Raw genomic sequence first — 27500 nt, 5'->3', positions numbered from 1 at the left:
GCTTGGTGGGCAGATAGTGTAGGTAGGAGGCTTGGTGGGCAGGTAGTGTAGGTAGGAGGCTTGGTGGTGGGTAGGTAGTGTAGGTAGGAGGCTTGTTGGTGGGCAGGTAGTGTGGGTAGGAGGCTTGTTGGTGGGCAGATAGTGTGGGTAGGAGGCTTGTTAGTGGGCAGGTAGTGTGGGTAGGAGGCTTGTTGGTGGGCAGGTAGTGTGGGTAGGAGGCTTGGTGGGCAGGTAGTGTGGGTAAGAGGCTTGGTGGGCAGGTAGTGTGGGTAGGAGGCTTGTTGGTGGGCAGGTAGTGTGGGTAGGAGGCTTGGTGGGCAGGTAGTGTGGGTAGGAGGCTTGTTGGTGGGCAGGTAGTGTGGGTAGGAGGCTTGTTGGTGGGCAGGTAGTGTGGGTAGGAGGCTTGGTGGGCAGGTAGTGTGGGTAGGAGGCTTGTTGGTGGGCAGGTAGTGTGGGTAGGAGGCTTGTTGGTGGGCAGGTAGTGTGGGTAGGAGGCTTGTTGGTGGGCAGGTAGTGTGGGTAGGAGGCTTGTTGGTGGGCAGGTAGTGTGGGTAGGAGGCTTCTTAGTGAGCAGGTAGTGTGGGTAGGAGGCTTGTTGGTGGGCAGGTAGTGTGGGTAGGAGGCTTGTTGGTGGGCAGGTAGTGTGGGTAGGAGGCTTGTTGGTGGGCAGGTAGTGTGGGTAGTGGACATATTGGTGGGCAGGAGACTTGGGGGTGGGCATGTGTAGTGTCGGGAGATGTGGGCGAAGGTGTTAATTGGTGTGTGGGTGGACTGGAGTATAGGTGGGATGGTGTGGGTGTAGGTGGGATGATGTGGGTGTAGGTGGGATGGTGTGGTTGTGGGTGTAGGTGCGATGGTGTGGGTGTTGGTGGTATGCTGTGGGTGTAGGGAGAATGATGTGGGTGTAAGTGGGATGCTGTGGGTGTAGATAGAATGCTGTGGGTGTAGGTGGGATGCTGTGGGTGTAGGTAGAATGCTGTAGGTGTAGATGGGATGCTGTGGGTGCAGGTAGAATGCTGTGGGTGTAGGTGGGATGCTGTGGGTGTAGGTAGAATGCTGTAGGTGTAGGTGGGATGCTGTGGGTGTAGGTAGAATGCTGTGGGTGTAGGTGGGATGCTGTGGGTGTAGGTGGGATGCTGTGGGTGTAGGTAGAATGCTGTGGGTGTAAGTGGGATGCTGTGGGTGTAGATAGAATGCTGTGGGTGTAGGTGGGATGCTGTAGGTGTAGGTAGAATGCTGTAAGTGTAGATTGGATGCTGTGGGTGTAGGTAGAATGCTGTGGGTGTAGGTGGGATGCTGTGGGTGTAGGTAGAATGCTGTGGGTGTAGGTGGGATACTGTGGGTGTAGGTGGGATGCTGTGGGTGTAGGTGGGATGCTGTGGGTGTAGGTGGGATGGTGTGGGTGTAGGTGGGATGGTGTGGGTGTAGGTGGGATGCTGTGGGTGTAGGTGGGATGCTGTGGGTGTAGGTGGGATGCTGTGGGTGTAGGTGGGATACTGTGGGTGTAGGTGGGATGCTGTGGGTGTAGGTGGGATGCTGTGGGTGTAGGTGGGATGCTGTGGGTGTAGGTGGGATGCTGTGGGTGTAGGTGGAATGCTGTGGGTGTAGGTGGAATGCTGTGGGTGTAGGTGGGATGCTGTGGGTAGGTGGGATGCTGTGGGTGTAGGTGGGATGCTGTGAGTGTAGGTGGGGTGCTGTGGGTGTAGGTGGGATGCTGTGGGTGTAGGTAGAATGCTGTGGGTGTAAGTGGGATGCTGTGGGTGTAGGTGGGATGCTGTGGGTGTATGTGGGATGCTGTGGGTGTAGGTGGGATGCTGTAGGTGTAGGTGGGATCCTGTGGGTGTAGGTGGGATCCTGTGGGTGTAGGTGGGATGCTGTGGGTAGGTGGGATGCTGTGGGTGTAGGTGGGATGCTGTGGGTGTAGGTGGGATGCTGTGGGTGTAGGTAGAATGCTGTGGGTGTAGGTGGGATGCTGTGGGTGTATGTGGGATGCTGTGGGTGTAGGTGGGATGCTGTAGGTGTAGGTGGGATCCTGTGGGTGTAGGTGGGATGCTGTGGTGTAGGTGGGATGCTGTGGGTGTAGGTGGGATGCTGTGGGTTTAGGTGGGATGCTATGGGTGTAGGTGGGATGCTGTGGGTTTAGGTGGGATGCTGTGGGTGTAGTTGGGATGCTGTGGGTGTAGGTGGGATGCTGTGGGTGTAGGTGGGATGCTGTGGGTGTAGGTGGGATGCTGTGGGTGTAGGTGGGATGCTGTGGGAGTAGGTGGGATGCTGTGGGTGTAAGTGGGATGCTGTGGGTGTAGGTGGGATGCTGTGGGTGTAGGTGGGATGCTGTGGGTGTAGGTGGGATGCTGTGGGTGCAGGTGGGATGCTGTGGGTGTAGGTGGGATGCTGTGGGTGTAGGTGGGATGCTGTGGGTGTAGGTGGGATGCTGTGGGTGTTGGTGGGATGCTGTGGGTGTAGGTGGGATGCTGTGGGTGGAGGTGGGATGCTGTGGGTGTAGGTGGGATGCTGTGGGTGTAGGTGGGATGCTGTGGGAGTAGGTGGGATGCTGTGGGTGTAGGTGGGATGCTATGGGTGTAGGTGGGATGTTGTGGGTGTAGGTTGGATGCTGTGGGTGTAGGTGGGATGCTGTGGGTGTAGGTGGGATGCTGTGGGTGTAGGTGGGATGCTGTGGGTGTAGGTGGGATGCTGTGGGTGTAGGTAGAATGCTGTGGGTGTAGGTGGGATGCTGTGGGTGTAGGTGGGATGCTGTGGGTGTAGGTGGGATGCTGTGGGTGTAGGTGGGATGCTGTGGGTGTAGGTGGGATGCTGTGGGTGTATGTGGGATGCTGTGGGTGTAGGTGGGATGCTGTGGGTGTAGGTGGGATGCTTTTTAACAGTTTTAAGTATCTACTTTGAACATTTTGAACATAATTTTTAATATTTACTTTGACATCTTAGAAATAGATCACAACTTCTTAGATATGAGAACAATGAAGAACAAGAAGAACAAACAGAACACAGACAATCAACGTAGAACGTAAAGAACAGGCGGAAGATTAAGGAATAATTATGTCAAAGGATGTGTAACTTAGAGAACTCACTGAGACAAATACTTAGATGCGAGGTGGATAATGAGAACTTTCAACACAAGAGTAACAACACAACTGGTGTTACTTTTCAAGTTAGTGTTGCTCTTACGACTTGAGTATCCTCGTGTTGACAGCATCTGTGTCTTTACCTGTGATGAGTTTCGAGAGTCTGCTCCCGGAGCCCGGCCATGGGGCAGGCTTGGAGAGAGAGAGAGATTAGTGGCAGAGGTTCACTTCCTACAACGAGAGAGGCAGATAAATTGTTCAGAGAACCGATAAATTAAAACACATGTGAAACACTTGGGTATCTTTATTATGGAAACGTTTCGCCAACCAGTGACTTCATCAGTCCAGTACAGAAGAATGAGCGAAGATCAGACGGATAATTTGAGGTAATTAGTCCCTCAGTCTGGAGTCGATGTGTTCAGTCCATCAGTCTTGTAGGTAAGACTACAAGACTGATGGACTGAATACATCGACTCCAGGCTGAGGGACTGATTATCTCAAACTACTCCTCTCCTTACACCTTTCTACTTTGTATTGGACTGATGAAGCCACTGTGTGGCGACACATTTCCTCAATAAAGATTCCCATATATTGCATAAGTGTCTCAATCTTTAAAAGCAGGGATACCATGGACACAATAAGAGAACACTGTATCAACATCTCTGGGCACAATAAGAGAACACTGTATCAACATCCGTGGACACAATAAGAGAACACTATATCAACATCCGTGGACACAATGAGAGAACACTATATCAACATCCGTGGACACAATAAGAGAACACTATATCAACATCCGTGGGCACAATAAGAGAACACTATATCAACATCCGTGGACACAATAAGAGAACACTATATCAACATCCGTGGACACAATAAGAGAACACTATATCAACATCCGGGGGCACAATAAGAGAACACTGTATCAACATCCGTGGACACAATAAGAGAACACTATATCAACATCCGTGGGCACAATAAGAGAACACTGTATTAACATCCGTGGACACAATAAGAGAACACTGTATCAACATCCGTGGGCACAATAAGAGAACACTGTATCAACATCCGTGGGCACAATAAGAGAACACTGTATCAACATCCGTGGGCACAATAAGAGAACACTGTATCAACATCCGTGGGCACAATAAGAGAACACTGTATCAACATCCGTGGACACAATAAGAGAACACTGTATCAACATCCGTGGGCACAATAAGAGAACATTGTATCAACATCCGTGGACACAATAAGAGAACACTGTATCAACATCCGTGGACACAATAAGAGAACACTGTATCAACATCCGTGGCTCCAGACTATTCAACATCTTACCAGAAGATATCAGAAACACTGCTGAAACAAGTGTAGAAGTCTTCAAGTGGAAACTGGACAAGTATCTTCACCAGGAGCCAGATCAACCAGGCTGTGATGAATATGTGAGACAGCGGGCCACCAGCAGCAACAGCCTGGTTGACCAGTCGAGCACCAGACAAGCCTGGCCCATGGCCAGGCTCTGGGAGTAGAAATATCAAAGGTAAGGAGAGAGATGCTTGATAATATATACATGGAAAATACTTAAGGGACTGATCCCTAACTTTCACACTGCTACATCTAACTGAAGAGAGACATCTGGGAGAAAATAAACACCAGTGAAGAGCAGGAACATTATGGTCACATTTTCCTTCCATTTTTCTATTAATTTTCACGATTTGATTGTATTTAAGGCAGCAACCCTTCAGTCGTGATCAACCAGGCTGTGTTACCAACACCAACAGCCTCTGGATGCTCAGCTCAGCAACCAGGAGATCCGGTCTGTCACCTGCCCAAAATCTACAACAGGTACACAACAGGTTTTCAATTAACGTTCCATCTAGTTTCACATATACTGTATATACCAGATGTCTGGCACTAGTGTATATACCAGGTGTCTGGCACTAGTGTATATACCAGATGTCTGGCACTAGTGTATATACCAGGTGTCTGGCACTAGTGTATATACCAGGTGTCTGGCACTAGTGTATATGCCAGGTGTCTGGCACTAGTGTATATACCAGGTGTCTGGCACTAGTGAATATACCAGGTGTCTGGCACTAGTGTATATACCAGGTGTCTGGCACTAGTGTATATACCAGGTGTCTGGCACTAGTGTATATACCAGGTGTCTGGCACTAGTGTATATACCAGGTGTCTGACACTAGTGTATATACCAGGTGTCTGGCACTAGTGTATATACCAGGTGTCTGGCACTAGTGTATATACCAGGTGTCTGGCACTAGTGAATATACCAGGTGTCTGGCACTAGTGTATATACCAGGTGTCTGGCACTAGTGTATATACCAGATGTCTGACACTAGTGTATATGCCAGGTGTCTGGCACTAGTGAATATACCAGGTGTCTGGCACTAGTGTATATACCAGGTGTCTGGCACTAGTGTATATACCAGGTGTCTGGCACTAGTGTATATACAAGGTGTCTGGCACTAGTGTATATACCAGGTGTCTGACACTAGTGTATATACCAGGTGTCTGACACTAGTGTATATACCATGTGTCTGGCACTAGTGTATATACCAGGTGTCTGGCACTAGTGAATATACCAGGTGTCTGGCACTAGTGTATATACCAGGTGTCTGGCACTAGTGTATATACCAGGTGTCTGGCACTAGTGTATATACCAGGTGTCTGACACTAGTGTATATACCAGGTGTCTGGCACTAGTGCATATACCAAGTGTCTGGCACTAGTGTATATACCAGGTGTCTGGCACTAGTGTATATACCAGGTGTCTGACACTAGTGTATATACCAGGTGTCTGGCACCAGTGTATATACAAGGTGTCTGGCACTAGTGTATATACCAGGTGTCTGACACTAGTGTATATACCAGGTGTCTGGCACTAACGTATATACCAGGTGTCTGGCACTAGTGTATATACCAGGGGTCTGGCACTAGTGTATATACCAGGTGTCTGGCACTAATGTATATACCAGGTGTCTGGCACTAGTGTATGTACCAGGTGTCTGGCACTAGTGTATATACCAGGTGTCTGGCACTAGTGTATATACCAGGTGTCTGACACTAGTGTATATACCATGTGTCTGGTACTAGCAAATATACCAGTTGTCTGGCACTAGTGTATACACCAGGTGTCTGGCACTAGTGTATATACCGGGTGTCTGGCACTAGTGTATATACCAGATGTCTGGCACTAGTGTATATACTTGGGGTCTGGCACTAGTGTATATACCAGGGGTCTGGCACTAGTGTATATACCAGGTGTCTGGTACTAGTGTATATACCAGGGGTCTGGCACTAGTGTATATACCAGGGGTCTGGCACTAGTGTATATACCAGGTGTCTGGCACTAGTGTATATACCAGGTGTCTGGCACTAGTGTATATACCAGGGGACTGGCACAAGTGTATATACCAGGGGTCTGGCACTAGTGTATATACCAGATGTCTGACACTAGTGTATATACCAGGTGTCTGGCACTAGTGTATATACCAGGTGTCTGGCACTAGTGTATATACCAGGTGTCTGGCACTAGTGTATATACCAGATGTCTGGCACTAGTGTATATACCAGGGGTCTGGCACTAGTGTATATACCAGGGGTCTGGCACTAATGTATATACCAGGTGTCTGGCACTAGTGTATATACCAGGTGTCTGGTACTAGTGTATATACCAGGTGTCTGGCACTAGTGAATATACCAGGTGTCTGGCACTAGTGTATATACCAGGTGTCTGGCACTAGTGTATATACCAGGTGTCTGGCACTAGTGTATATACCAGGTGTCTGACACTAGTGTATATACCAGGTGTCTGGCACTAGTATATATACCAGGTGTTTGGCACTAATGTATATACCAGGTGTCTGGCACTAGTGGATATACCAGGTGTCTGGTACTAGTGTATATACCAGGTGTCTGGCACTAGTGTATATACCAGGGGTCTGGCACTAATGTATATACCAGGTGTCTGGCACTAGTGTATATACCAGGTGTCTGGCACTAGTGTATATACCATGTGTCTGGCAGTAGTGTATATACCAGATGTCTGGCACTAGTGTATATACCAGGTGTCTGGCACTAGTGTATATACCAGGTGTCTTGCACTAGTGTATATACCAGGGGTCTGGCACTAGTGTATATACCAGGTGTCTGGCACTAGTGTATATACCAGGTGTTTGGCACTAGTGTATATACCAGGTGTCTGGCACTAGTGTATATACCAGGTGTCTGGTACTAGTGTATATACCAGGTGTCTGGCACTAGTGTATATACCAGGTGTCTGGCACTAGTGTATATACCATGTGTCTGGCACTAGTGTATATACCAGGTGTCTGGTACTAGTGTATATACCAGGTGTCTGGCACTAGTGTATATACCAGGTGTCTGGCACTAGTGTATATACCAGGTGTCTGGCACTAGTGTATATACCAGGTGTCTGACACTAGTGTATATACCAGGTGTCTGGCACTAGTGTATATACCAGGTGTCCGGCACTAGTGTATATACCAGGTGTCTGGCACTAGTGTATATACCAGGTGTCTGGCACTAGTGTATATACCAGATGTCTGACACTAGTGTATATACCAGGTGTCTGACACTAGTGTATATACCAGGTGTCTGGCACTAGTGTATATACCAGGTGTCTGGCACTAGTGTATATACCAGGTGTCTGACACTAGTGTATATACCAGGTGTCTGGCACTAGTGTATATACCAGGTGTCTGGCACTAGTGTATATACCAGGTGTCTGACACTAGTGTATATACCAGGTGTCTGACACTAGTGTATATACCAGGTGTCTGACACTAGTGTATATACCAGGTGTCTGACACTAGTGTATATACCAGGTGTCTGACACTAGTGTATATACCAGGTGTCTGGCACTAGTGTATATACCAGGTGTCTGGCACTAGTGTATATACCAGGTGTCTGGCAATCAAGATGACACTCGGATGTCTGAAGTCAACTGACAAAATTTTTAGGAAAACTACGGCCCCAAGAGCGACCAGCTTCCTTTTCCAGAGGCTGAGTGTTGCTTTCCAGAGGGGGAGTGCTTCAGCATCCTGGACACCCGGGTTTTACCTCAGGGTAGCTGCAGGAAGTGTTCGATACATTCGTTTTATGTTATACGTGTAATGATCATGTTCTGTGTACGTTAAAACCATTAAAAATGTCTGGATACCTAAGGTTATTTCTGGAGGTGAACGCCCCTGCGACCCGGTCCCAGACTAGACCTCCTGGTGGGTCCAGGTCTGATCATCCACGATGTTGCTTCTGCCCCCACGCAGTCCGGTGTACGAACCACAGCCCGGCTGATCAGGAACTAATCCCAGGAGCTAATCAACTTGTGTCTTCAAGACAGCCATAGATGTGTTGGTAATTCTCCCCATGGTAGCAGGGAAAAACGAATTCAATAGCATCTTTGGAACGATTCCCAACTATAACTCTAAATCAGTATTTCTGCCCATCCTTGGTCAGTGAGGACCGTGGTTAGATCCCCGGTACGGCTGGAAACCTTAGGACGTGTGTCCTTAATGCACTTGTTGTCCCTGTTCACCTAGCGCCGACCCACACCACACCAGTCGACTAACACCGAGCTGTTAGTCGACTGGTGTAGTGTGGGTCGCATCCTGGGGTAAAATTTACCTAATTTACCCGAAATACTCAGCATAACAAGCGCTTTTCTATATAGTCATTGATGTCAGCTAGGCCTATATACCTTGTACATGTACTTGCAGAAATAGATTATTATTATTATTATTATTATTATTATTATTATTATTATTATTATTATTATTATTATTATTAATTTCCCCTAAAATTATAAATCTGAATCGATATTTCGGTTTATCCTTGACTATTATCAAATAGCTGCATAATAATGGTCCGGGAGCTGGACGTTATTTAGTTAACATTTCCAATTTGTACAAGTATTGAACGTGAAGACTGCTACCACGTAGTGATAAGGTTCGATGCGTGAGTGTAGTATTTAATTAGTAAGCAGGTAAGCTATACTTAGGTAGCAGTGTGCTAGAGTGGTACACGCTACCTAGTATTATCGGCGCTAATACCACTCTCCTGGTATTGATTCCACTGAAATTAAGGAATACAACGTCATCGGGATGGTGACGACGGTGAAACACCCGCAGTAATCCATAGACAGAGGTCATAGGTATGTGCCTGGGTCATCGTCTCCTGGGCCCGTTCCTATCTGCTGGACTGGTTAAATCAGGCTGTTGGTGCTATTAGCAAGCGTTTCAAAGTACGCAGCCTGGCTCATCAGGAACTTATGCATGAAGGATGTTGAACAGTCTTGGTCTCTGTAAACTTATTATCTAGTATTGTGCACCGTAATTCCAGTGTACAGGTTTGGTATCGATCCCTCTCCAAGTTTCCGGGTATAAATTATAATGCATCTCTTTCCCGTGCTGCAGGAGCACAGTTCGAGGTACTTCAGGCATGTCCAATATTTTAAGGTGTTTGACAAAAACTTGTAAGAGTATCGAAGGCTCTCCTGACATTCTCCAGGCCTCCAGTTTTGCCTGTCTTAGTGTATTCCAGTCTAGAGAGAACAACTAAGCGCTTTTCTTTGTTTTCCAGTTGTGGTAGTAGTAGTAGTAGTAGTAGTAGTAGTAGTAGTAGTAGTAGTAGTAGTAGTAGTAGTAGTAGCAGTAGTAGCAGTAGTGTGATATTTATTGAGTACTTTAATTAAACTACATACGTCAGAGTGTGATAATAATATTGGTGTTATCATGAACGAAAGATGCCTTTACCTCTGCTGTACCTTTGATGAGTTCTCAAGAGTTTTTCTACTCCCAGAGCCCTGCCATGGACCAGGCTCAACTAGTTCTAGCCTGGTCAACCAGGCTGTTACTGGTGGTGGTCTCTTGCATTCGTATTCTGCTATTTTAAGCGGTATAATTAATGGTTTACATGTAGATGAAGGAGATACATATGCATCTGTCTGTCTGTCTGTCTCTCTCTCTCTCTCTCTCTCTCTCTCTCTCTCTCTCTCTCTCTCTCTCTCTCTCTCTCTCTCTCTCTACTCACTTTCTACCCCCCAACTGTTTCCTAATTTTCGTCTTTTCCACTTGCTCTCTGTTTCACATTATTCCCCCACTCTTTCTCCCCTTCCCGGTAATTGGGGTAAGAGTCGGTAACTGTGCATTACGAGGGCAGCGTGTGGGGAGGGGACGGTGGGGTGAGGGGAGCGTTGGAATAAGGGAGGGGTGGAGAGAGAGAGAGAGGATGAAGGGAGGAGAACTAGAAGGTGGGAAAGAAGGAAAGATTAAGAGGGGAAGGAAGGGGTGTTGAGGGGTGGTGGGTTAGAGGGATGGGGGTGAAGAGAGGGGGAAGATGGGAAGAGCTTCAACATACGTCACCACCCCCTCATCACCTTGTCTCTGGTCTTCACACCTTCAATAAACAAACTCCAACCAACCTCCACCACGCCCCAACTTTTTTCAGGGGCGATATTACACAGTTTTAGGGGCGTTTTCTCTTTTTATGTAAATATCTCCAGCGTTTAGGGAAATTTTTCCGAGTTTGCGGGAATTTCCTGTATTTTGGAGTATTTTTTATTCCCAGTTCCTATGTTACTTTATGTTAGGTAAATGTTTTAAGTTGAAGATATTGAGTTTTGGAGTGGACTTATACCTGAGCCTTCAGCAGTAACTTAGATGTAAGGGAAAGTATTTAGGGAAACTTTATAAGTACCTAAATGGCGTTCCTAATAACATCAAATAGTCGTCAGTGGCACTGTATAAACACAGTGCCACAGTTACAATAATAATAATAATAATAATAATAATAATAATAATAATAATTTTATTTCTACCAGTATATGTACAATGTATACACACCATAGCTGACATCAAAGACATACTACTATATAGAAAGTCCCTTGTTATGCAGAGCATTTCGGGGAAATTAGGTCACTTTTGTCCCAGGATGCGACCCACAGCAGGCGACTAACACCCAGGTACCCATTTTACTGATGGGTGAACAGGGATGGCAGGTGTGCTATGGAAACGCGTTCTAATGGAACAGATCAGTTCCTGGGATACAAGTACACTTCGCAATTATTAGGGCCAGGGATAGTTGAAACTAGTAGCACGACAACACTGGATAGTATCACGTCCGCTGAATATTCTATGGAGTAGGAGTCTGGACACAAGAGTCATCCCACAGTCATTAAAAACCACTCACATAACCCCACTCCACAAAAGTGGTAGTTAAGCTATCATAAAAACTATAGACTGATAGCACAGACATCTCACAATATCAAAATCATAACAGTTGCAATACCCAGATCAACATGGGTTTAGAACAGGTCGTTCCTGCCTCACACAACTACTGAACCAGTAATGGGTGGTCGCTCCTGCCTCTCACAACTACTGGACCAGTACAACATGGTCATGGATGGTCACTCCTGCCTCTCACAACTACTGGACCAGTACAACATGGTCTTGGATGGTCACTCCTGCCTCTCACAACTATTGGACCAGTACAACATGGTCTTGGATGGTCACTCCTGCCTCTCATAACTACTGGACCAGTACAACATAGTCTTGGATGGTCACTCCTGCCTCTCACAACTACTGGACCAGTACAACATGGTCTTGGATGGTCACTCCTGCCTCTCACAACTACTGGACCAGTACAACATGGTCTTGGATGGTCACTCCTGCCTCTCACAACTACTGGACCAGTACAACATGATCTTGGATGGTCACTCCTGCCTCTCACAACTACTGGACCAGTACAGCATGGTCTTGAATACTCTGTAAGACAAACAAAATACAGATGTAATGTATACTGACTTTGTAAGTCTTCAACAATAGCTCACAGAATGAATGCAAAAGGAATAACTGGAAAAGTGGGCAGATAGATTTCTGAATTCCTAAACAATAGAATCCTCTGACAATATCACTCTCAAGTCCTTCACATGTTTTTGTCACTTGTGCGATTATAATTTTTTTTGATACTACGTTCTATTATTTTCTCAAGTTTTCCACAACCGAGTAACTGAAATTTGTCCTCATTGAAAATATTATTTTCCACGACCCACTGAAAGGCTTCGTTTATATCCGCTTGAAGATAAACTGTGTCCTCAGTGGATGTTAATTTTACGCAGATTCTAGTATCGTCAGCAAAATGAGACAGTTTTCATCTCTATGTCAGATATGAGGATGAGGAAAAGAATGGAAACGACTACTGTTCTTTGCGGAACAGAGCTTTTCACTGTGGCAGCCTCTGACTTAACTCTTTACCATTACTCTATGTGTTCTGTCGGTTTGAAAATTAAAGACCCATCTGCCTACTTTTCCAGTTATTTCTTCAGCAAGCATTTTATGCGCTGTCACGCTATGATCCCACTTTGTAGTATACACAGACTTTTACAGAGTCTGTGTATACTACGTCTGCATTCTGTCTTCCACTGCATGCAAGACCATGTTGTACTGGTCCAGTAGTTGTGAGAGGCAGGAGTGACCATCCAAGACCATGTTGTACTGGTCCAGTAGTTGTGAGAGGCAGGAGTGACCATCCAAGACCATGTTGTACTGGTCCAGTAGTTGTGAGAGGCAGGAGTGACCATCCAAGACCATGTTGTACTGGCCCAGTAGTTGTGAGAGGCAGGAGCGACCATCCAAGACCATGTTGCACTGGTCCAGTAGTTGTGAGAGGCAGGAACGACCTGTTCTAAACCCATGTTGACCTGGGTTGTGTAATTGTTGGGAATCCAACTAGTTGATAATCTTGCTTCTTTTCATAATTTACACCTGGAATATTGTGAAGGAATTGATCCCAAATCTGCGCACCAAAATCACTCCTAAGCACGTTGAACGCACCGCTTCTCGTCCAATCAGCGAAGTTAAGCAACGTTGAGTTTGGTTAGTACTTGGATGGGTGACCGCCTGGGAACACCAAATGCTGTTGGCATAAATCTTTTCACGAGGTCTGGTCTCGGACCGAACCGCGGGGGCGTTGACCCCCGAATCTCTCTCCAGGTATACCCCAGGTTTACGCAAGCAATAGGCTTTGCAGGCGGTGGAAAAAATAATCCCTTTCCTGAAAAGATGCACTCAGTAAGTGCAAAGGGACCAAGACTTGTCAAAACCCTTCTGTGACATTAATAAGTTCTTTAAATCATTTCTGATCAGACAAGTTGTGGTGCCTTTATTGGACTGCGTGCAGCCAGCACCAACAGCCTGGCTGATCAAGCCATCCATCGGGAGGCCTGGTGTGGGACCTAGCTACGAGTAAAGCTACGTCTCCAGTTACTGTCATGGCCACACAGGGCCACCGTCATGGCCATTCTGTGTAGGGCCGACGGCCATTATATCTTTAATAGTATAATGTCCCTTGCTGGAATATAGTGAGTAAAGCCAGGATGGCTTGTCCCTTGGTGGTGAGTAAATCCTTGATGGCTTGTTCCTTGGTGGTGAGTAAAGCCATGATGGCTTGTCCCTTGGTGGTGAGTAAAGCCAGGATGGCTTGTTCCTTGGTGGTGAGTAAAGCCAGGATGGCTTGTCCCTTGGTGGTGAGTAAAGCCAGGATGGCTTGTCCCTTGGTGGTGAGTAAAGCCAGGATGGCTTGTTCCTTGGTGGTGAGTAAAGCCAGGATGGCTTGTCCCTTGGTGGTGAGTAAAGCCATGATGGCTTGTTCCTTGGTGGTGAGTAAAGCCATGATGGCTTGTCCCTTGGTGGTGAGTAAAGCCATGATGGCTTGTTCCTTGGTGGTGAGTAAAGCCATGATGGCTTGTCCCTTGGTGGTGAGTAAAGCCATGATGGCTTGTTCCTTGGTGGTGAGTAAAGCCAGGATGTCTTGTCCCTTGGTGGTGAGTAAAGCCATGATGGCTTGTTCCTTGGTGGTGAGTAAAGCCATGATGGCTTGTCCCTTGGTGGTGAGTAAAGCCATGATGGCTTGTTCCTTGGTGGTGAGTAAAGCCATGATGGCTTGTCCCTTGGTGGTGAGTAAAGCCATGATAGCTTGTTCCTTGGTGGTGAGTAAAGCCAGGATGTCTTGTCCCTTGGTGGTGAGTAAAGCCATGATGGCTTGTTCCTTGGTGGTGAGTAAAGCCATGATGGCTTGTCCCTTGGTGGTGAGTAAAGCCAGGATGGCTTGTCCCTTGGTGGTGAGTAAAGCCAGGATGGCTTGTCCCTTGGTGGTGAGTAAAGCCAGGATGGCTTGTCCCTTGGTGGTGAGTAAAGCCAGGATGGCTTGTCCCTTGGTGGTGAGTAAAGCCAGGATGGCTTGTCCCTTGTTGGTGAGTAAAGCCAGGATGTCTTGTCCCTTGGTGGTGAGTAAAGCCATGATGGCTTGTTCCTTGGTGGTGAGTAAAGCCAGGATGGCTTGTCCCTTGGTGGTGAGTAAAGCCAGGATGTCTTGTCCCTTGGTGGTGAGTAAAGCCATGATGGCTTGTTCCTTGGCGGTGAGTAAAGCCAGGATGTCTTGTCCCTTGGTGGTGAGTAAAGCCAGGATGGCTTGTCCCTTGGTGGTGAGTAAATCCATGATGGCTTGTCCCTTGGTGGTGAGTAAAGCCAGGATGGCTTGTCCCTTGGTGGTGAGTAAAGCCAGGATGGCTTGTTCCTTGGTGGTGAGTAAAGCCAGGATGGCTTGTTCCTTGGTGGTGAGTAAAGCCAGGATGGCTTGTTCCTTGGTGGTGAGTAAATCCATGATGGCTTGTTCCTTGGTGGTGAGTAAAGCCATGATGGCTTGTCCCTTGGTGGTGAGTAAAGCCAGGATGGCTTGTTCCTTGGTGGTGAGTAAAGCCATGATGGCTTGTCCCTTGGTGGTGAGTAAAGCCAGGATGGCTTGTTCCTTGGTGGTGAGTAAAGCCAGGATGGCTTGTCCCTTGGTGGTGAGTAAAGTCAGGATGGCTTGTTCCTTGGTGGTGAGTAAAGCCAGGATGGTTTGTCCTTTGGTGGTGAGTAAAGCCAGGATGGCTTGTCCCTTGGTGGTGAGTAAAGTCAGGATGGCTTGTTCCTTGGTGGTGAGTAAAGCCAGGATGGCTTGTTCCTTGGTGGTGAGTAAAGCCAGGATGGCTTGTCCCTTGGTGGTGAGTAAAACCAGGATGGCTTGTCCCTTGGTTGTGAGTAAAGCCTGGATGGCTTGTTCCTTGGTGGTGAGTAAAGCCAAGATGGCTTGTTCCTTGGTGGTGAGTAAAGCCAGGATGGCTTGTTCCTTGGTGGTGAGTAAAGCCAGGATGGCTTGTCCCTTGGTTGTGAGTAAAGCCAGGATAGCTTGTTCCTTGGTGGTGAGTAAAGCCATGATGGCTTGTCCCTTGGTGGTGAGTAAAGCCAGGATGGCTTGTTACTTGGTGGTGAGTAAAGCAAGGATGGCTTGTTCCTTGGTGGTGAGTAAAGCCAGGATGGCTTGTCCCTTGGTGGTGAGTAAAGCCATGATGGCTTGTTCCTTGGTGGTGAGTAAAGCCATGATGGCTTGTTCCTTGGTGGTGAGTAAATCCAGGATGGCTTGTTCCTTGGTGATGAGTAAAGCCAGGATGGCTTGTCCCTTGGTGGTGAGTAAAGCCATGATGGCTTGTTCCTTGGTTGTGAGTAAAGCCAGGATGGCTTGTCCCTTGGTGGTGAGTAAAGCCATGATGGCTTGTCCCTTGGTGGTGAGTAAAGCCTGGATGGCTTGTCCCTATTTGGTGAGTAAAGCCAGGATGGCTTGTTCCTTCATGGTGAGTAAAGCCAGGATGGCTTGTCCCTATTTGGTGAGTAAAGCCAGGATGGCTTGTTCCTTGGTGGTGAGTAAAGCCAGGATGGCTTGTCCCTTGGTGGTGAGTAAAGCCTGGATGGCTTGTCCCTATTTGGTGAGTAAAGCCAGGATGGCTTGTTCCTTCATGGTGAGTAAAGCCAGGATGGCTTGTCCCTATTTGGTGAGTAAAGCCAGGATGGCTTGTTCCTTGGTGGTGAGTAAAGCCAGGATGGCTTGTCCCTTGGTAGTGAGTAAAGCCTGGATGGCTTGTCCCTTTGTGGTGAGTAAAGCCAGGATGGCTTGTTCCTTGGTGGTGAGTAAAGCCTGGATGGCTTGTCCCTTGTTGGTGAGTAAAGCCAGGATGGCTTGTCCCTTGGTGGTGAGTAAAGCCATGATGGCTTGTTCCTTGGTAGTGAGTAAAGCCAGGATGGCTTGTTCCTTGGTAGTGAGTAAAGCCTGGATGGCTTGTCCCTTGGTGGTGAGTAAAGCCAAGGTGGCTTGTTCCTTGGTGGTGAGTAAAGCCAGGATGGCTTGTTCCTTGGTGGTGAGTAAAGCCTGGATGGCTTGTTCCTTGGTGGTGAGTAAAGCCAGGATGGCTTGTCCCTTGGTGGTGAGTAAAGCCATGATGGCTTGTTCCTTGGTAGTGAGTAAAGCCAGGATGGCTTGTTCCTTGGTAGTGAGTAAAGCCTGGATGGCTTGTCCCTTGGTGGTGAGTAAAGCCAGGATGGCTTGTTCCTTGGTGGTGAGTAAAGCCAGGATGGCTTGTTCCTTGGTGGTGAGTAAAGCCTGGATGGCTTGTTCCTTGGTGGTGAGTAAAGCCAGGATGGCTTGTTCCTTGGTGGTGAGTAAAGCCAGGATGGCTTGTTCCTTGGTGGTGAGTAAAGCCAGGATGGTTGTTCCTTGGTGGTGAGTAAAGCCAGGGTGGCTTGTTCCTTGGTGGTGAGTAAAGCCAGGATGGTTGTTCCTTGGTGGTGAGTAAAGCCAGGGTGGCTTGTTCCTTGGTGGTGAGTAAAGCCTGGATGGCTTGTTCCTTGGTGGTGAGTAAAGCCAGGATGGCTTGTTCCTTGGTGGTGAGTAAAGCCAGGATGGCTTGTTCCTTGGTGGTGAGTAAAGCCAGGATGGTTGTTCCTTGGTGGTGAGTAAAGCCAGGGTGGCTTGTTCCTTGGTGGTGAGTAAAGCCAGGATGGCTTGTTCCTTGGTGGTGAGTAAAGCCAGGATGCCTTGTTCCTTGGTGGTGAGTAAAGCCAGGATGGCTTGTTCCTTGGTGGTGAGTAAAGCCAGGATGGTTGTTCCTTGGTGGTGAGTAAAGCCAGGGTGGCTTGTTCCTTGGTGGTGAGTAAAGCCAGGATGGCTTGTTCCTTGGTGGTGAGTAAAGCCAGGATGCCTTGTTCCTTGGTGGTGAGTAAAGCCAGGATGGTTGTTCCTTGGTGGTGAGTAAAGCCAGGATGGTTGTTCCTTGGTGGTGAGTAAAGCCAGGGTGGCTTGTTCCTTGGTGGTGAGTAAAGCCAGGATGCCTTGTTCCTTGGTGGTGAGTAAACTACCACCGCACACACTACTTGACAGTGAAGCTAACTATTCACAGAGAGAGAGAGAGAGAGAAAGAAAGAGAGGCAAATAGGTTGGCGATGTGATAATAGATATGGAAGGAGGGACGTAGAAGATAATTGAGAGAGACAGGAGCAGCAGGAGTATTGAGATATCTCAAAGAGTATATGTCAGTAAGTTTATTTAGGTACAGGTACACGTAAATACAGCCACACAAATTATCTTACATAAGTAACTTAAGTGTAAATTTCACAGGACAACCCAAAAAGGTCAGACAGAGTGACTTATTTCCATACCTGATGCCAGGTAGGGAGGCCCTGTTCCTATCTGTGGAATAAAAATCCATTTATTGAGAAAGTGGACTGGGGATCACTGCTGGACACTCCTCACCTCTCAACACCCTCTTGAAAGTGTAGCAGGTAGCATCAAGTGTGTAGATGAATGGTTCAGAGAACCGACATGTTGTTGAATTAGACACATGTGCAACTCTGGGTATCTTTGTGATGAATGGTTTGAGAAACCGACAAGTTGAAGATTGAGACACTTATGCAGCATATTGGAATCTTTATTCAGGAAACGTTTCGCCACACAGTGGCTTCATCAGTCCAATACAAAGAGGAAGGCGTAAGGAGAGGAGGAGTATGAGGTAATCAGTCCCTCAGCCTGGAGTCGATGTGTTCAGTCCATCAGTCTTGTAGAATGTACAGCATAGGGCCGTAGACGTGGCTTATATACTGTAGTGAGGTGACGTGAAGCAGATGAAGGCGGGGTCATAGTGGTACCATCCACTAGTCGAAGTACGTCTTCGTCCAAAGGTTGAACAAGTGTTGAAGAATTCTTTGTAACAAGATCCCATGATGCTGCAGTGTCTGACAGTTGTGATGAATGGTTTGAAAAACCGACAAGTTGAAGATTGAGACACTTATGCAGCATATGGGAATCTTTATTCAGGAAACGTTTCGCCACACAGTGGCTTCATCAGTCCAATACAAAGAGGAAGGCACTGTCAGACACTGCAGCATCATGGGATCTTAATATTTGGGAATTCTCCACTTGCCTAACCCTTGGTCACGACCTACTTCCACATTGGACAAATGTGACACCACCTACGACTTCTGCACCTCTTCTGTCTACGGTTTATAAGCTGCTTCTCCGCTCATATGCCGTATTCTATTCAAGATTGATGGACTGACCACATCGACTCAAGGTTGAGGGACTGATTACCTCATTCTCCTCCTGTTCTTCAAGTTTCTCCTTTGTATGGACTGATGAAGCCACTGTGTGGCGAAACGTTTCCTCAATAAAAAATACCCAAGAGTTGCACATGTGTCTAATTCAACAGCATCAAGTGTGCTAGGTAGCCAGGTCATTTCAGAGAGAGAGAGAAAGAGAGATGTGAGAGAGGTTCCTGTCACACTTTAGTCACCCTGCGTAGTTAATTCTTACCCTCTTACGCTCCATCTTATCAATTTAAGTTTGCCTCTTCTGCCTTTTCTAACTCATTTCCTCCCTTCCTGTCCAGGGGAAGGGGCGTTGTTGCTAACAATGGCCTCTCGATCCGCCTAATTAAGGCTACCCTCACCACGCAGCAAACCTGATTACCTTCTATTGCTAAACGTTCTACGACTCCTATGGATTTACGTTTAAAAAAACATTCTTATTTGGCCTCTGAGATAGTAGACCCTGAAAACACACACACACAGACACAGAAAACGAGAATCATGAATATGTATACCTGAAATGGGTTTCCAGGATCAGCGCCCCCGCGGCCGGATCCATGACCAGATCTCGTACAAGATATAACTCTCACAGGATAAGAAGAGTGAGAAAGAGATAGTTCACGCTAGAATTATAGAAAGTAGACTTAGAGTTCAACGGGAGACTATGATAGTTAGGGAAATGAGCACAAATGCATCTAATGTGATATTTTTATTGTGGCAACGTTTCGCTCTCCAGGAGCTTCGTCAAACCATAACGGCTTGACAGAGCTCCTGGAGAGTGAAACGTCACAACGATAAATATGTCACATTAGTCGCACCTGTCTCCTTGTACCTAACATATTGTCGGTATTTCTACCAACCAATCATCACATTACCAAAGACTTCGTTGCTTCCAGTTCCAGTACCCATCAAAAAATATCCAGAAACAATAGAGTCAGAACCTATAAATCGTAGCCAATGGAGAATCGAAATGTGTAAATTGCGTGTTGCAGTTGATATGTGTGTGCAACAGTTAGGTATAGTTCCTGACTATGGAACTGAACTTCTCCAGGCTGAGGGACTGACAACCTCAAATCTACGACTTTAAGGGTGATGGACTGATTACATCGTCTTCACATCTCTACTGTTCCTGCATACTGTATTCGACTGAAGAAGCTTACTGTGTGGGCGAAACGTTTCGGAATAAAGTTGCCTAACTGTTGCCTATGTATCTTACCTACCATACCATTTTGATATTTAACAGTTAGGTATCTTTATGCCGAAATGTTTCGCCTGCACAGTAGGCTTCTCCAGTTGAGTACAGAAGAGTTAGTAGAAGCGGTAGAGCAGAACTCTTCTCCAGGCTGGGGGACTGACCACCTCAAAACCACGTCTTTAAGGGTGATGGACTGTTTACATCGTCTTTACATCTCTTCTGCTTCTACTAACTCTTCTGTACACGACTGAAGAAACCTACTGTGTAGGCGAAACCTTTCGGCATAAAGATACCTAACTATTGCACATGTGTCTTATCAAACTGTCGGTATTAGTATACCATTTTCATGTTCCATTATCATATTCACGATGCAGGTGTTGGTATATACGGAATGTTGGAATATTGGTGTATACTAAGAGCCTTTTTTAAGGCAGGAGAAATCACGGATATGGAGAACGCGCAGAGACCTCCATTGCTCTTATAAATTCACTCAAGCACCAAATTCTTTTCAATGCTTGGTGACTCTTGAGCTGTACTCCCTGGAATATTGGGGACAAAAATACATTGAAACTTACACTTGGAAAAATCTGACAATTCTAGAGGGATTGGTCCAATTCTAGAAGGATTGGTTTAATTCTAGAAGAATTGGTTAAATTCTAGAGAGATTACTTCAATTCTAGAGGGATTGGTTCACTTCTAGTGGGATTGGTTCAATTATAAGAACATAAGAAAGAAGGAACACTGCAACAGGCCTAGTAACTCATGCGGAGCAGGTCCATGTCCCCCCCGGATTAGCCCAATGACCCACCCAGTCTGGTCACCTCCACTCAAGGAAGGAGCACGGCACCAGACCCAGCAGCACAAGCTAGTCAGGTCCAACTCACATCCACCCATACCAACTCATATGTTTATCTATAGAGGGATTGGTTCAGCTCTAGAGGGATTGGTTCAGTTCTAGAGGGATTGGTTCAGTTCTAGAGGGATTGGTTCAGTTCTAGAGGGATTGGTTCAGTTCTAGAGGGATTGGTTCAGTTCTAGAGGGATTGGCTCAGTTCTAGAGGGATTGGTTCAATTCTAGAGGGATTGGTCCCAAATCCGAACACCCGAAGTACTCCCTACAAGAGCAGCGAGGTTTGAGAAATGGCAAAGAATACATTGAACGAAAAGCAGGTCGTTCCTACTTTCCATAAATGCTAGACGATTACGATATGGTCTTGGATACTCTGGACGACAACCTTGAAAGTTTACTGTCGACGAGTGCAGCCGTGGTGTGATTGTGCACGAAATACGTGCAGGGATAATAACTAGAAAAGTAATTAGATGGGTATTTAACCTCTTAATAAATAGAAGCCATAGAATACTTGTAAACAGTGTGAAGTCAGAGGCTGACACGGTGAAAAGTTCTGTTCCTCAAGGCACAGTACTCGCCCCAGACAGTAGTAGTAAACAGAGTGAAGTCAGAGGCTGACACAGTGAAAAGTTCTGTTCCTCAAGGCACAGTACTCGTCCCAGACAGTAGTAGTAAACAGAGTGAAGTCAGAGGCTGACACATTGAAAAGTTCTGTTCCTCAAGGCACAGTACTCGTCCCAGACAGTAGTAGTAAACAGAGTGAAGTCAGAGACTGACACAGTGAAAAGTTCTGTTCCTCAAGGCACAGTACTCGCCCCAGACAGTAGTAGTAAACAGAGTGAAGTCAGAGGCTGACACAGTGAAAAGTTCTGTTCCTCAAGGCACAGTACTCGCCCCAGACAGTAGTAGTAAACAGTGTGAAGTCAGAGACTGACACAGTGGAAAGTTCTGTTCCTCAAGGCACAGTACTCGCCCCAGACAGTAGTAGTAAACAGTGAAGTCAGAGACTGACACAGTGAAAAGTTCTGTTCCTCAAGGCACAGTACTCGCCCCACTTCTGTTTCTCATTCTTATATCGAACATTAACAAGAACATAAATCAGTGTAACATTGTTTGTTGATAACACCAGAATCTGTATGAGAGTGTCGTCCCTCGAAGACACAGTGAATCTTCAGGCGGATATAAATCAAGTCTTCCAGTGGACCTCAGACAACAATATGATGTTTAACAAGGACAAGTTTCACTTGTTCTGTTATGGAAGAATGGAGGAAATAAAGACTGTAACAGAGTACAAGACAAACTATAATTATTCAATAGAGTGAAAGTACCATGTGCGAGACTTAGGAGTAATGATGCAGGAAGATCTCACATTCAAGGATCACAACAATGTTGTTATTGCTACCACAAGGAAAATGATAGACTGGATAACTAGAACTTTCAAGACAAGAGATACTGAGTCAGTGATGATACTCTTCAAGTTACTTGTTCTCTCCAGGCTGGAATACTGTTGTATACTGACCACCACCGTCAAGACACACCATATTACTAAGCTGGAAAACCTACAGAGAACTTTCACTGCTCGTATACTACTTTTATTAAACACACACATACAGAGTTAAGAGGTGGGGCCGGGAACTATAACTTGACCCTTGCAAACACAAATACGTGTACACACGCGCGGGCTCGCGTGTGCATATATCTGCCGAGATAAAATCTGAAAGCGCGTTATAAAAATCGTGGAGCGCTATGGAGCAGGCCAGAAATAGTGGAATATACAAGGCCATTATGGAGGTCATCAGTAACCTGAACACACTGGATTAAGTGGGAGAGCAGTGAAACTTGCTCTCTTTGTCGCAGGTGTATTCCTCTGTGTTTACCCTCTTGTGTTTGCTGGGGGTTGAGTCATTGCTTCTAGCCCCGCCTCTTAATTTTATGGTGTGTATTCGCCTTATTCTTTTGTGGTTGCTGAGGTCGAGCCTTGGTTTCTGGTCCTGCATGTTAGGCTGGCTGTTACTACGTTCACACTCTGGCTTTGTGAGCCCTGTTATGCCTGTTCCTAAAGCTGTGTATAAACCCTGCCTCGTAGCTTCTCTATGTAAGTCAAGCCGGTAGAGCATTGGCAAAAAAATCATACCAGTAGCATTACCATCACATATCATCAGAGTCTTTGAAATGGTTTTGTGTGGAAAAATATCATCTTCTCAAGCCAGGTGAACCTGGGTTTAGAACAGGAAGATCCTACTCATCACAGCTGTTGAACCATTAAACATGATTATGGGGGCGTTGGAAGAGAATCAGAATGCAGATTTTTACATGGACGTTACAAAAGGCGGTGTTCAGATTTGTGACTACCTCCAGATTTTTTCAGGTCTGAATTATGACGTACCTTTGTCGCCTATATTCCAGGGAATACAGTTCGAAGGACCTCAAGTGTTCCCAGTCACATAGGTGCTTGACTGAGTTCGTAGAGGCAGTGAAGGTCTCCTGAATATTCTCCAGATCTGTAATTTCACCTGCCTTAAAATGGTGCTGTTAGTATACAACAATATTCCAGTCTAGAGAGAACATATTAATTCGAATATTATCACTGGATTGGCATCTCTTGTTTCAAAGGTTCTATTTATCTAGCTTATCATTGTCCTTGTGGTTGTGACAGTAGCTCTGAAATCCTTGAAGGTGAGATCGTCTGACATTATCACTCCAAAGTCCCTCACATTAATCTTCCACTCTACTGAGTGGCTTCAGTTTATTTTATTTTATTTATTTTTTATTATCACACTGGCCGATTCCCACCAAGGCAGGGTGGCCCGAAAAAGAAAAATTTTCACCATCATTCACTCCATCACTGTCTTGCCAGAAGGGTGCTTTACACTACAGCTTTTAAACTGCAACATTAACACCCCTCCTTCAGGGGTGTTATACTCATTTATATTTCATATATTCAATTTTTCCACGGAGGGGCGTTGATCCCCGGAATACCGTCCAGGTAGACTCCAGGAAGCAACTGGAATTCGTCCTTTTGAAGATTAGATTTTCTGTGGCCCACTGGAAAGCCTGTATTATATCAGCTGGAGATTTGCTGCGTCCTCAATGGATGCCACTAAATAAAAATTCCAATATCGTCAGTAAAGGATAACACAGTGCTGTGTTGAATACGAGAATGTCAAAGAACTGGGGCGAGCACTGTGGCTGAGGAACAGAGCTGTTCACTGTGGCAGCCTCTCATGGTAGTATGTTTACTGTTGCTTTTTCCATTCCATGGTGTAATGGTGCAATTTGTGAACTGTTACACCATGATCGCACTTGTTAAAGACTTTTGCAAAGTCTTTGTACACTACATCTATATTTTGTGTCTTCCAGTATATCCAAGACCATGTTGTACTGGTCCAGTAGTTGTGAGAGGCAGGAGTGACCATCCAAGACCATGTTGTACTGGTCCAGTAGTTGTGAGAGGCAGGAGTGACCATCCAAGACCATGTTGTACTGGTCCAGTAGTTGTGAGAGGCAGGAGTGACCATCCAAGACCATGTTGTACTGGTCCAGTAGTTGTGAGAGGCAGGAGTGACCATCCAAGACCATGTTGTACTGGTCCAGTAGTTGTGAGAGGCAGGAGTGACCATCCAAGACCATGTTGTACTGGTCCAGTAGTTGTGAGAGGCAGGAGTGACCATCCAAGACCATGTTGTACTGGTCCAGTAGTTGTGAGAGGCAGGAGTGACCATCCAAGACCATGTTGTACTGGTCCAGTAGTTGTGAGAGGCAGGAGTGACCATCCAAGACCATGTTGTACTGGTCCAGTAGTTGTGAGAGGCAGGAGTGACCATCCAAGACCATGTTGTACTGGTCCAGTAGTTGTGAGAGGCAGGAGTGACCATCCAAGACCATGTTGTACTGGTCCAGTAGTTGTGAGAGGCAGGAGTGACCATCCAAGACCATGTTGTACTGGTCCAGTAGTTGTGAGAGGCAGGAGTGACCATCCAAGACCATGTTGTACTGGTCCAGTAGTTGTGAGAGGCAGGAGTGACCATCCAAGACCATGTTGTACTGGTCCAGTAGTTGTGAGAGGCAGGAGTGACCATCCTAGACCATGTTGTACTGGTCCAGTAGTTGTGAGAGGCAGGAGTGACCATCCAAGACCATGTTGTACTGGTCCAGTAGTTGTGAGAGGCAGGAGTGACCATCCTAGACCATGTTGTACTCGTCCAGTAGTTGTGAGAGGCAGGAGTGACCATCCTAGACCATGTTGTACTGGTCCAGTTGTTGTGAGAGGCAGGAGTGACCATCCAAGACCATGTTGTACTCGTCCAGTAGTTGTGAGAGGCAGGAGTGACCATCCTAGACCATGTTGTACTGGTCCAGTTGTTGTGAGAGGCAGGAGTGACCATCCAAGACCATGTTGTACTGGTCCAGTAGTTGTGAGAGGCAGGAGATGACCATCCAAGACCATGTTGTACTGGTCCAGTAGTTGGGAGAGGCAGGAGTGACCATCCAAGACCATGTTGTACTGGTCCAGTTGTTGTGAGAGGCAGGAGATGACCATCCAAGACCATGTTGTACTGGTCCAGTAGTTGTGAGAGGCAGGAGTGACCATCCAAGACCATGTTGTACTGGTCCAGTAGTTGTGAGAGGCAGGAGTGACCTGTTCTAAACCCATGTTGACCTGGGTTATACAGTTGTTGTGACTCCACTTGTTTAACAATCTTGCTTCTTAAAACTCACTCAGAGATGTTGATAATATGGGACGTCAGTGTTGTCAGTCTATAGTGTTACGCTATTGTTTTACTGCCACCTTTGTGGAGTGGGACTATGTCAGTGGAAACGACATGATCAAAAAACAATGTGGGTCAGCTAAGCCACTAAGATCTGTGTTGTCTGTGTTATAGGTGTGTAAATAACCGATTCTTTGATGCTGAGGAAGGTTCCCTCTCAAGTGACGTTCCTTGATGCTGGAGGAAGCTTCCCTCTCAAGTGACGTTCCTTGATGCTGGAGGAAGGTTCCCTCTCAAGGGAGGTTCTTTGATGCTGAGGAAGGTTCCCTCTCAAGTGACGTTCCTTGATGCTGAGGAAGGTTCCCTCTCAAGTGACGTTCCTTGATGCTGGAGGAAGGTTCCCTCTCAAGGGAGGTTCTTTGATGCTGAGGAAGGTTCCCTCTCAAGGGAGGTTCCTTGATGCTGGAGGAAGGTTCCCTCTCAAGGGAGGTTCCTTGATGCTGAGGAAGGTTCCCTCTCAAGGGAGGTTCCTTGATGCTGGAGGAAGGTTCCCTCTCAAGGGAGGTTCTTTGATGCTGAGGAAGGTTCCCTCTCAAGGGAGGTTCTTTGATGCTGAGGAAGGTTCCCTCTCAAGGGAGGTTCTTTGATGCTGAGGAAGGTTCCCTCTCAAGTGAGGTTCCTTGATGCTGGAGTAAGGTTCCCTCTCAAGGGAGGTTCTTTGATGCTGAGGAAGGTTCCCTCCCAAGGGAGGTTCCTTGATGCTGAGGAAGGTTCCCTCTCAAGTGAGGTTCCTTGATGCTGAGGAAGGTTCCCTCTCAAGGGAGTTTCCTTGATGCTAAGGAAGGTTCCCTCTCAAGGGAGATTCCTTGATGCTGAGGAAGGTTCCCTCTCAAGGGAGGTTCCTTGATGCTGGAGGAAGGTTCCCTCTCAAGGGAGGTTCCTTGATGCTGAGGAAGGTTCCCTCTCAAGGGAGGTTCTTTGATGCTGAGGAAGGTTCCCTCTCAAGGGAGGTTCTTTGATGCTGAGGAAGGTTCCCTCTCAAGTGAGGTTCCTTGATGCTGGAGGAAGGTTCCCTCTCAAGGGAGGTTCTTTGATGCTGAGGAAGGTTCCCTCTCAAGGGAGGTTCTTTGATGCTGAGGAAGGTTCCCTCTCAAGGGAGGTTCCTTGATGCTGAGGAAGGTTCCCTCTCAAGGGAGGTTCCTTGATGCTGAGGAAGGTTCCCTCTCAAGGGAGGTTCTTTGATGCTGAGGAAGGTTCCCTCTCAATGGAGGTTCCTTGATGCTGAGGAAGGTTCCCTCTCAAGGGAGGTTCCTTGATGCTGAGGAAGGTTCCCTCTCAAGGGAAGTTCTTTGATGCTGAGGAAGGTTCCCTCTCAAGGGAGGTTCCTTGATGCTGAGGAAGGTTCCCTCTCAAGGGAGGTTCCTTGATGCTGAGGAAGGTTCCCTCTCAAGGGAGGTTCCTTGATGCTGAGGAAGGTTCCCTCTCAAGTGAGGTTCCTTGATGCTGGAGGAAGGCTCTTTCTCAAGGGAGGTTCCTTGATGCTGAGGAAGGTTCCCTCTCAAGGGAGGTTCTTTGATGCTGAGAAAGGTTCCCTCTCAAGGGAGGTTCCTTGATGCTGAGGAAGGTTCCCTCTCAAGGGAGGTTCTTTGATGCTGAGGAAGGTTCCCTCTCAAGGGAGGTTCGTTGATGCTGGAGGGAGGTTCCCTCTCAAGGGAGGTTCCTTGATGCTGAAGGAAGGTTCCCTCTCAAGGGAGGTTCCTTGATGCTGAGGAAGGTTCCCTCTCAAGGGAGGTTCTTTGATGCTGAGGAAGGTTCCCTCTCAAGGGAGGTTCCCTCTCAAGGGAGGTTCTTTGATGCTGAGGAAGGTTCCCTCTCAAGGGAGGTTCTTTGATGCTAAGGAAGGTTCCCTCTCAAGGGAGGTTCTTTGATGCTGAGGAAGGTTCCCTCTCAAGGGAGGTTCCTTGATCCTGAGGAAGGTTCCCTCTCAAGGGAGGTTCTTTGATGCTGAGGAAGGTTCCCTCTCAAGGGAGGTTCCTTGATGCTGAGGAAGGTTCCCTCTCAAGGGAGGTTCCTTGATGAGGAAGGTTCCCTCTCAAGGGAGGTTCTTTGATGCTGAGGAAGGTTCCCTCTCAAGGGAGGTTCGTTGATGCTGGAGGGAGGTTCCCTCTCAAGGGAGGT

General features: G+C 46.9%; 1 protein-coding gene and 1 pseudogene across 1 annotated transcript in view; both read left to right on the top strand.

The window, feature by feature from the left end:
• LOC138855409 (tyrosine-protein phosphatase Lar-like) overlaps positions 1 to 27500 on the top strand; it is a 1956413-nt gene that overhangs the window by 784780 nt on the left and 1144133 nt on the right. The gene's annotated exons all lie outside the window — the stretch shown is intronic.
• Positions 12923 to 13040, top strand: LOC128705144 (5S ribosomal RNA; annotated as a pseudogene).

This window comes from Cherax quadricarinatus, chromosome 93, assembly GCF_038502225.1.
Source record: "Cherax quadricarinatus isolate ZL_2023a chromosome 93, ASM3850222v1, whole genome shotgun sequence".
Classification (NCBI taxonomy): Eukaryota; Metazoa; Arthropoda; class Malacostraca; order Decapoda; family Parastacidae; genus Cherax; species Cherax quadricarinatus.
Note: the sequence above shows the minus strand (reverse complement) of the source record. Positions and strands in the feature narration are given on the sequence as shown.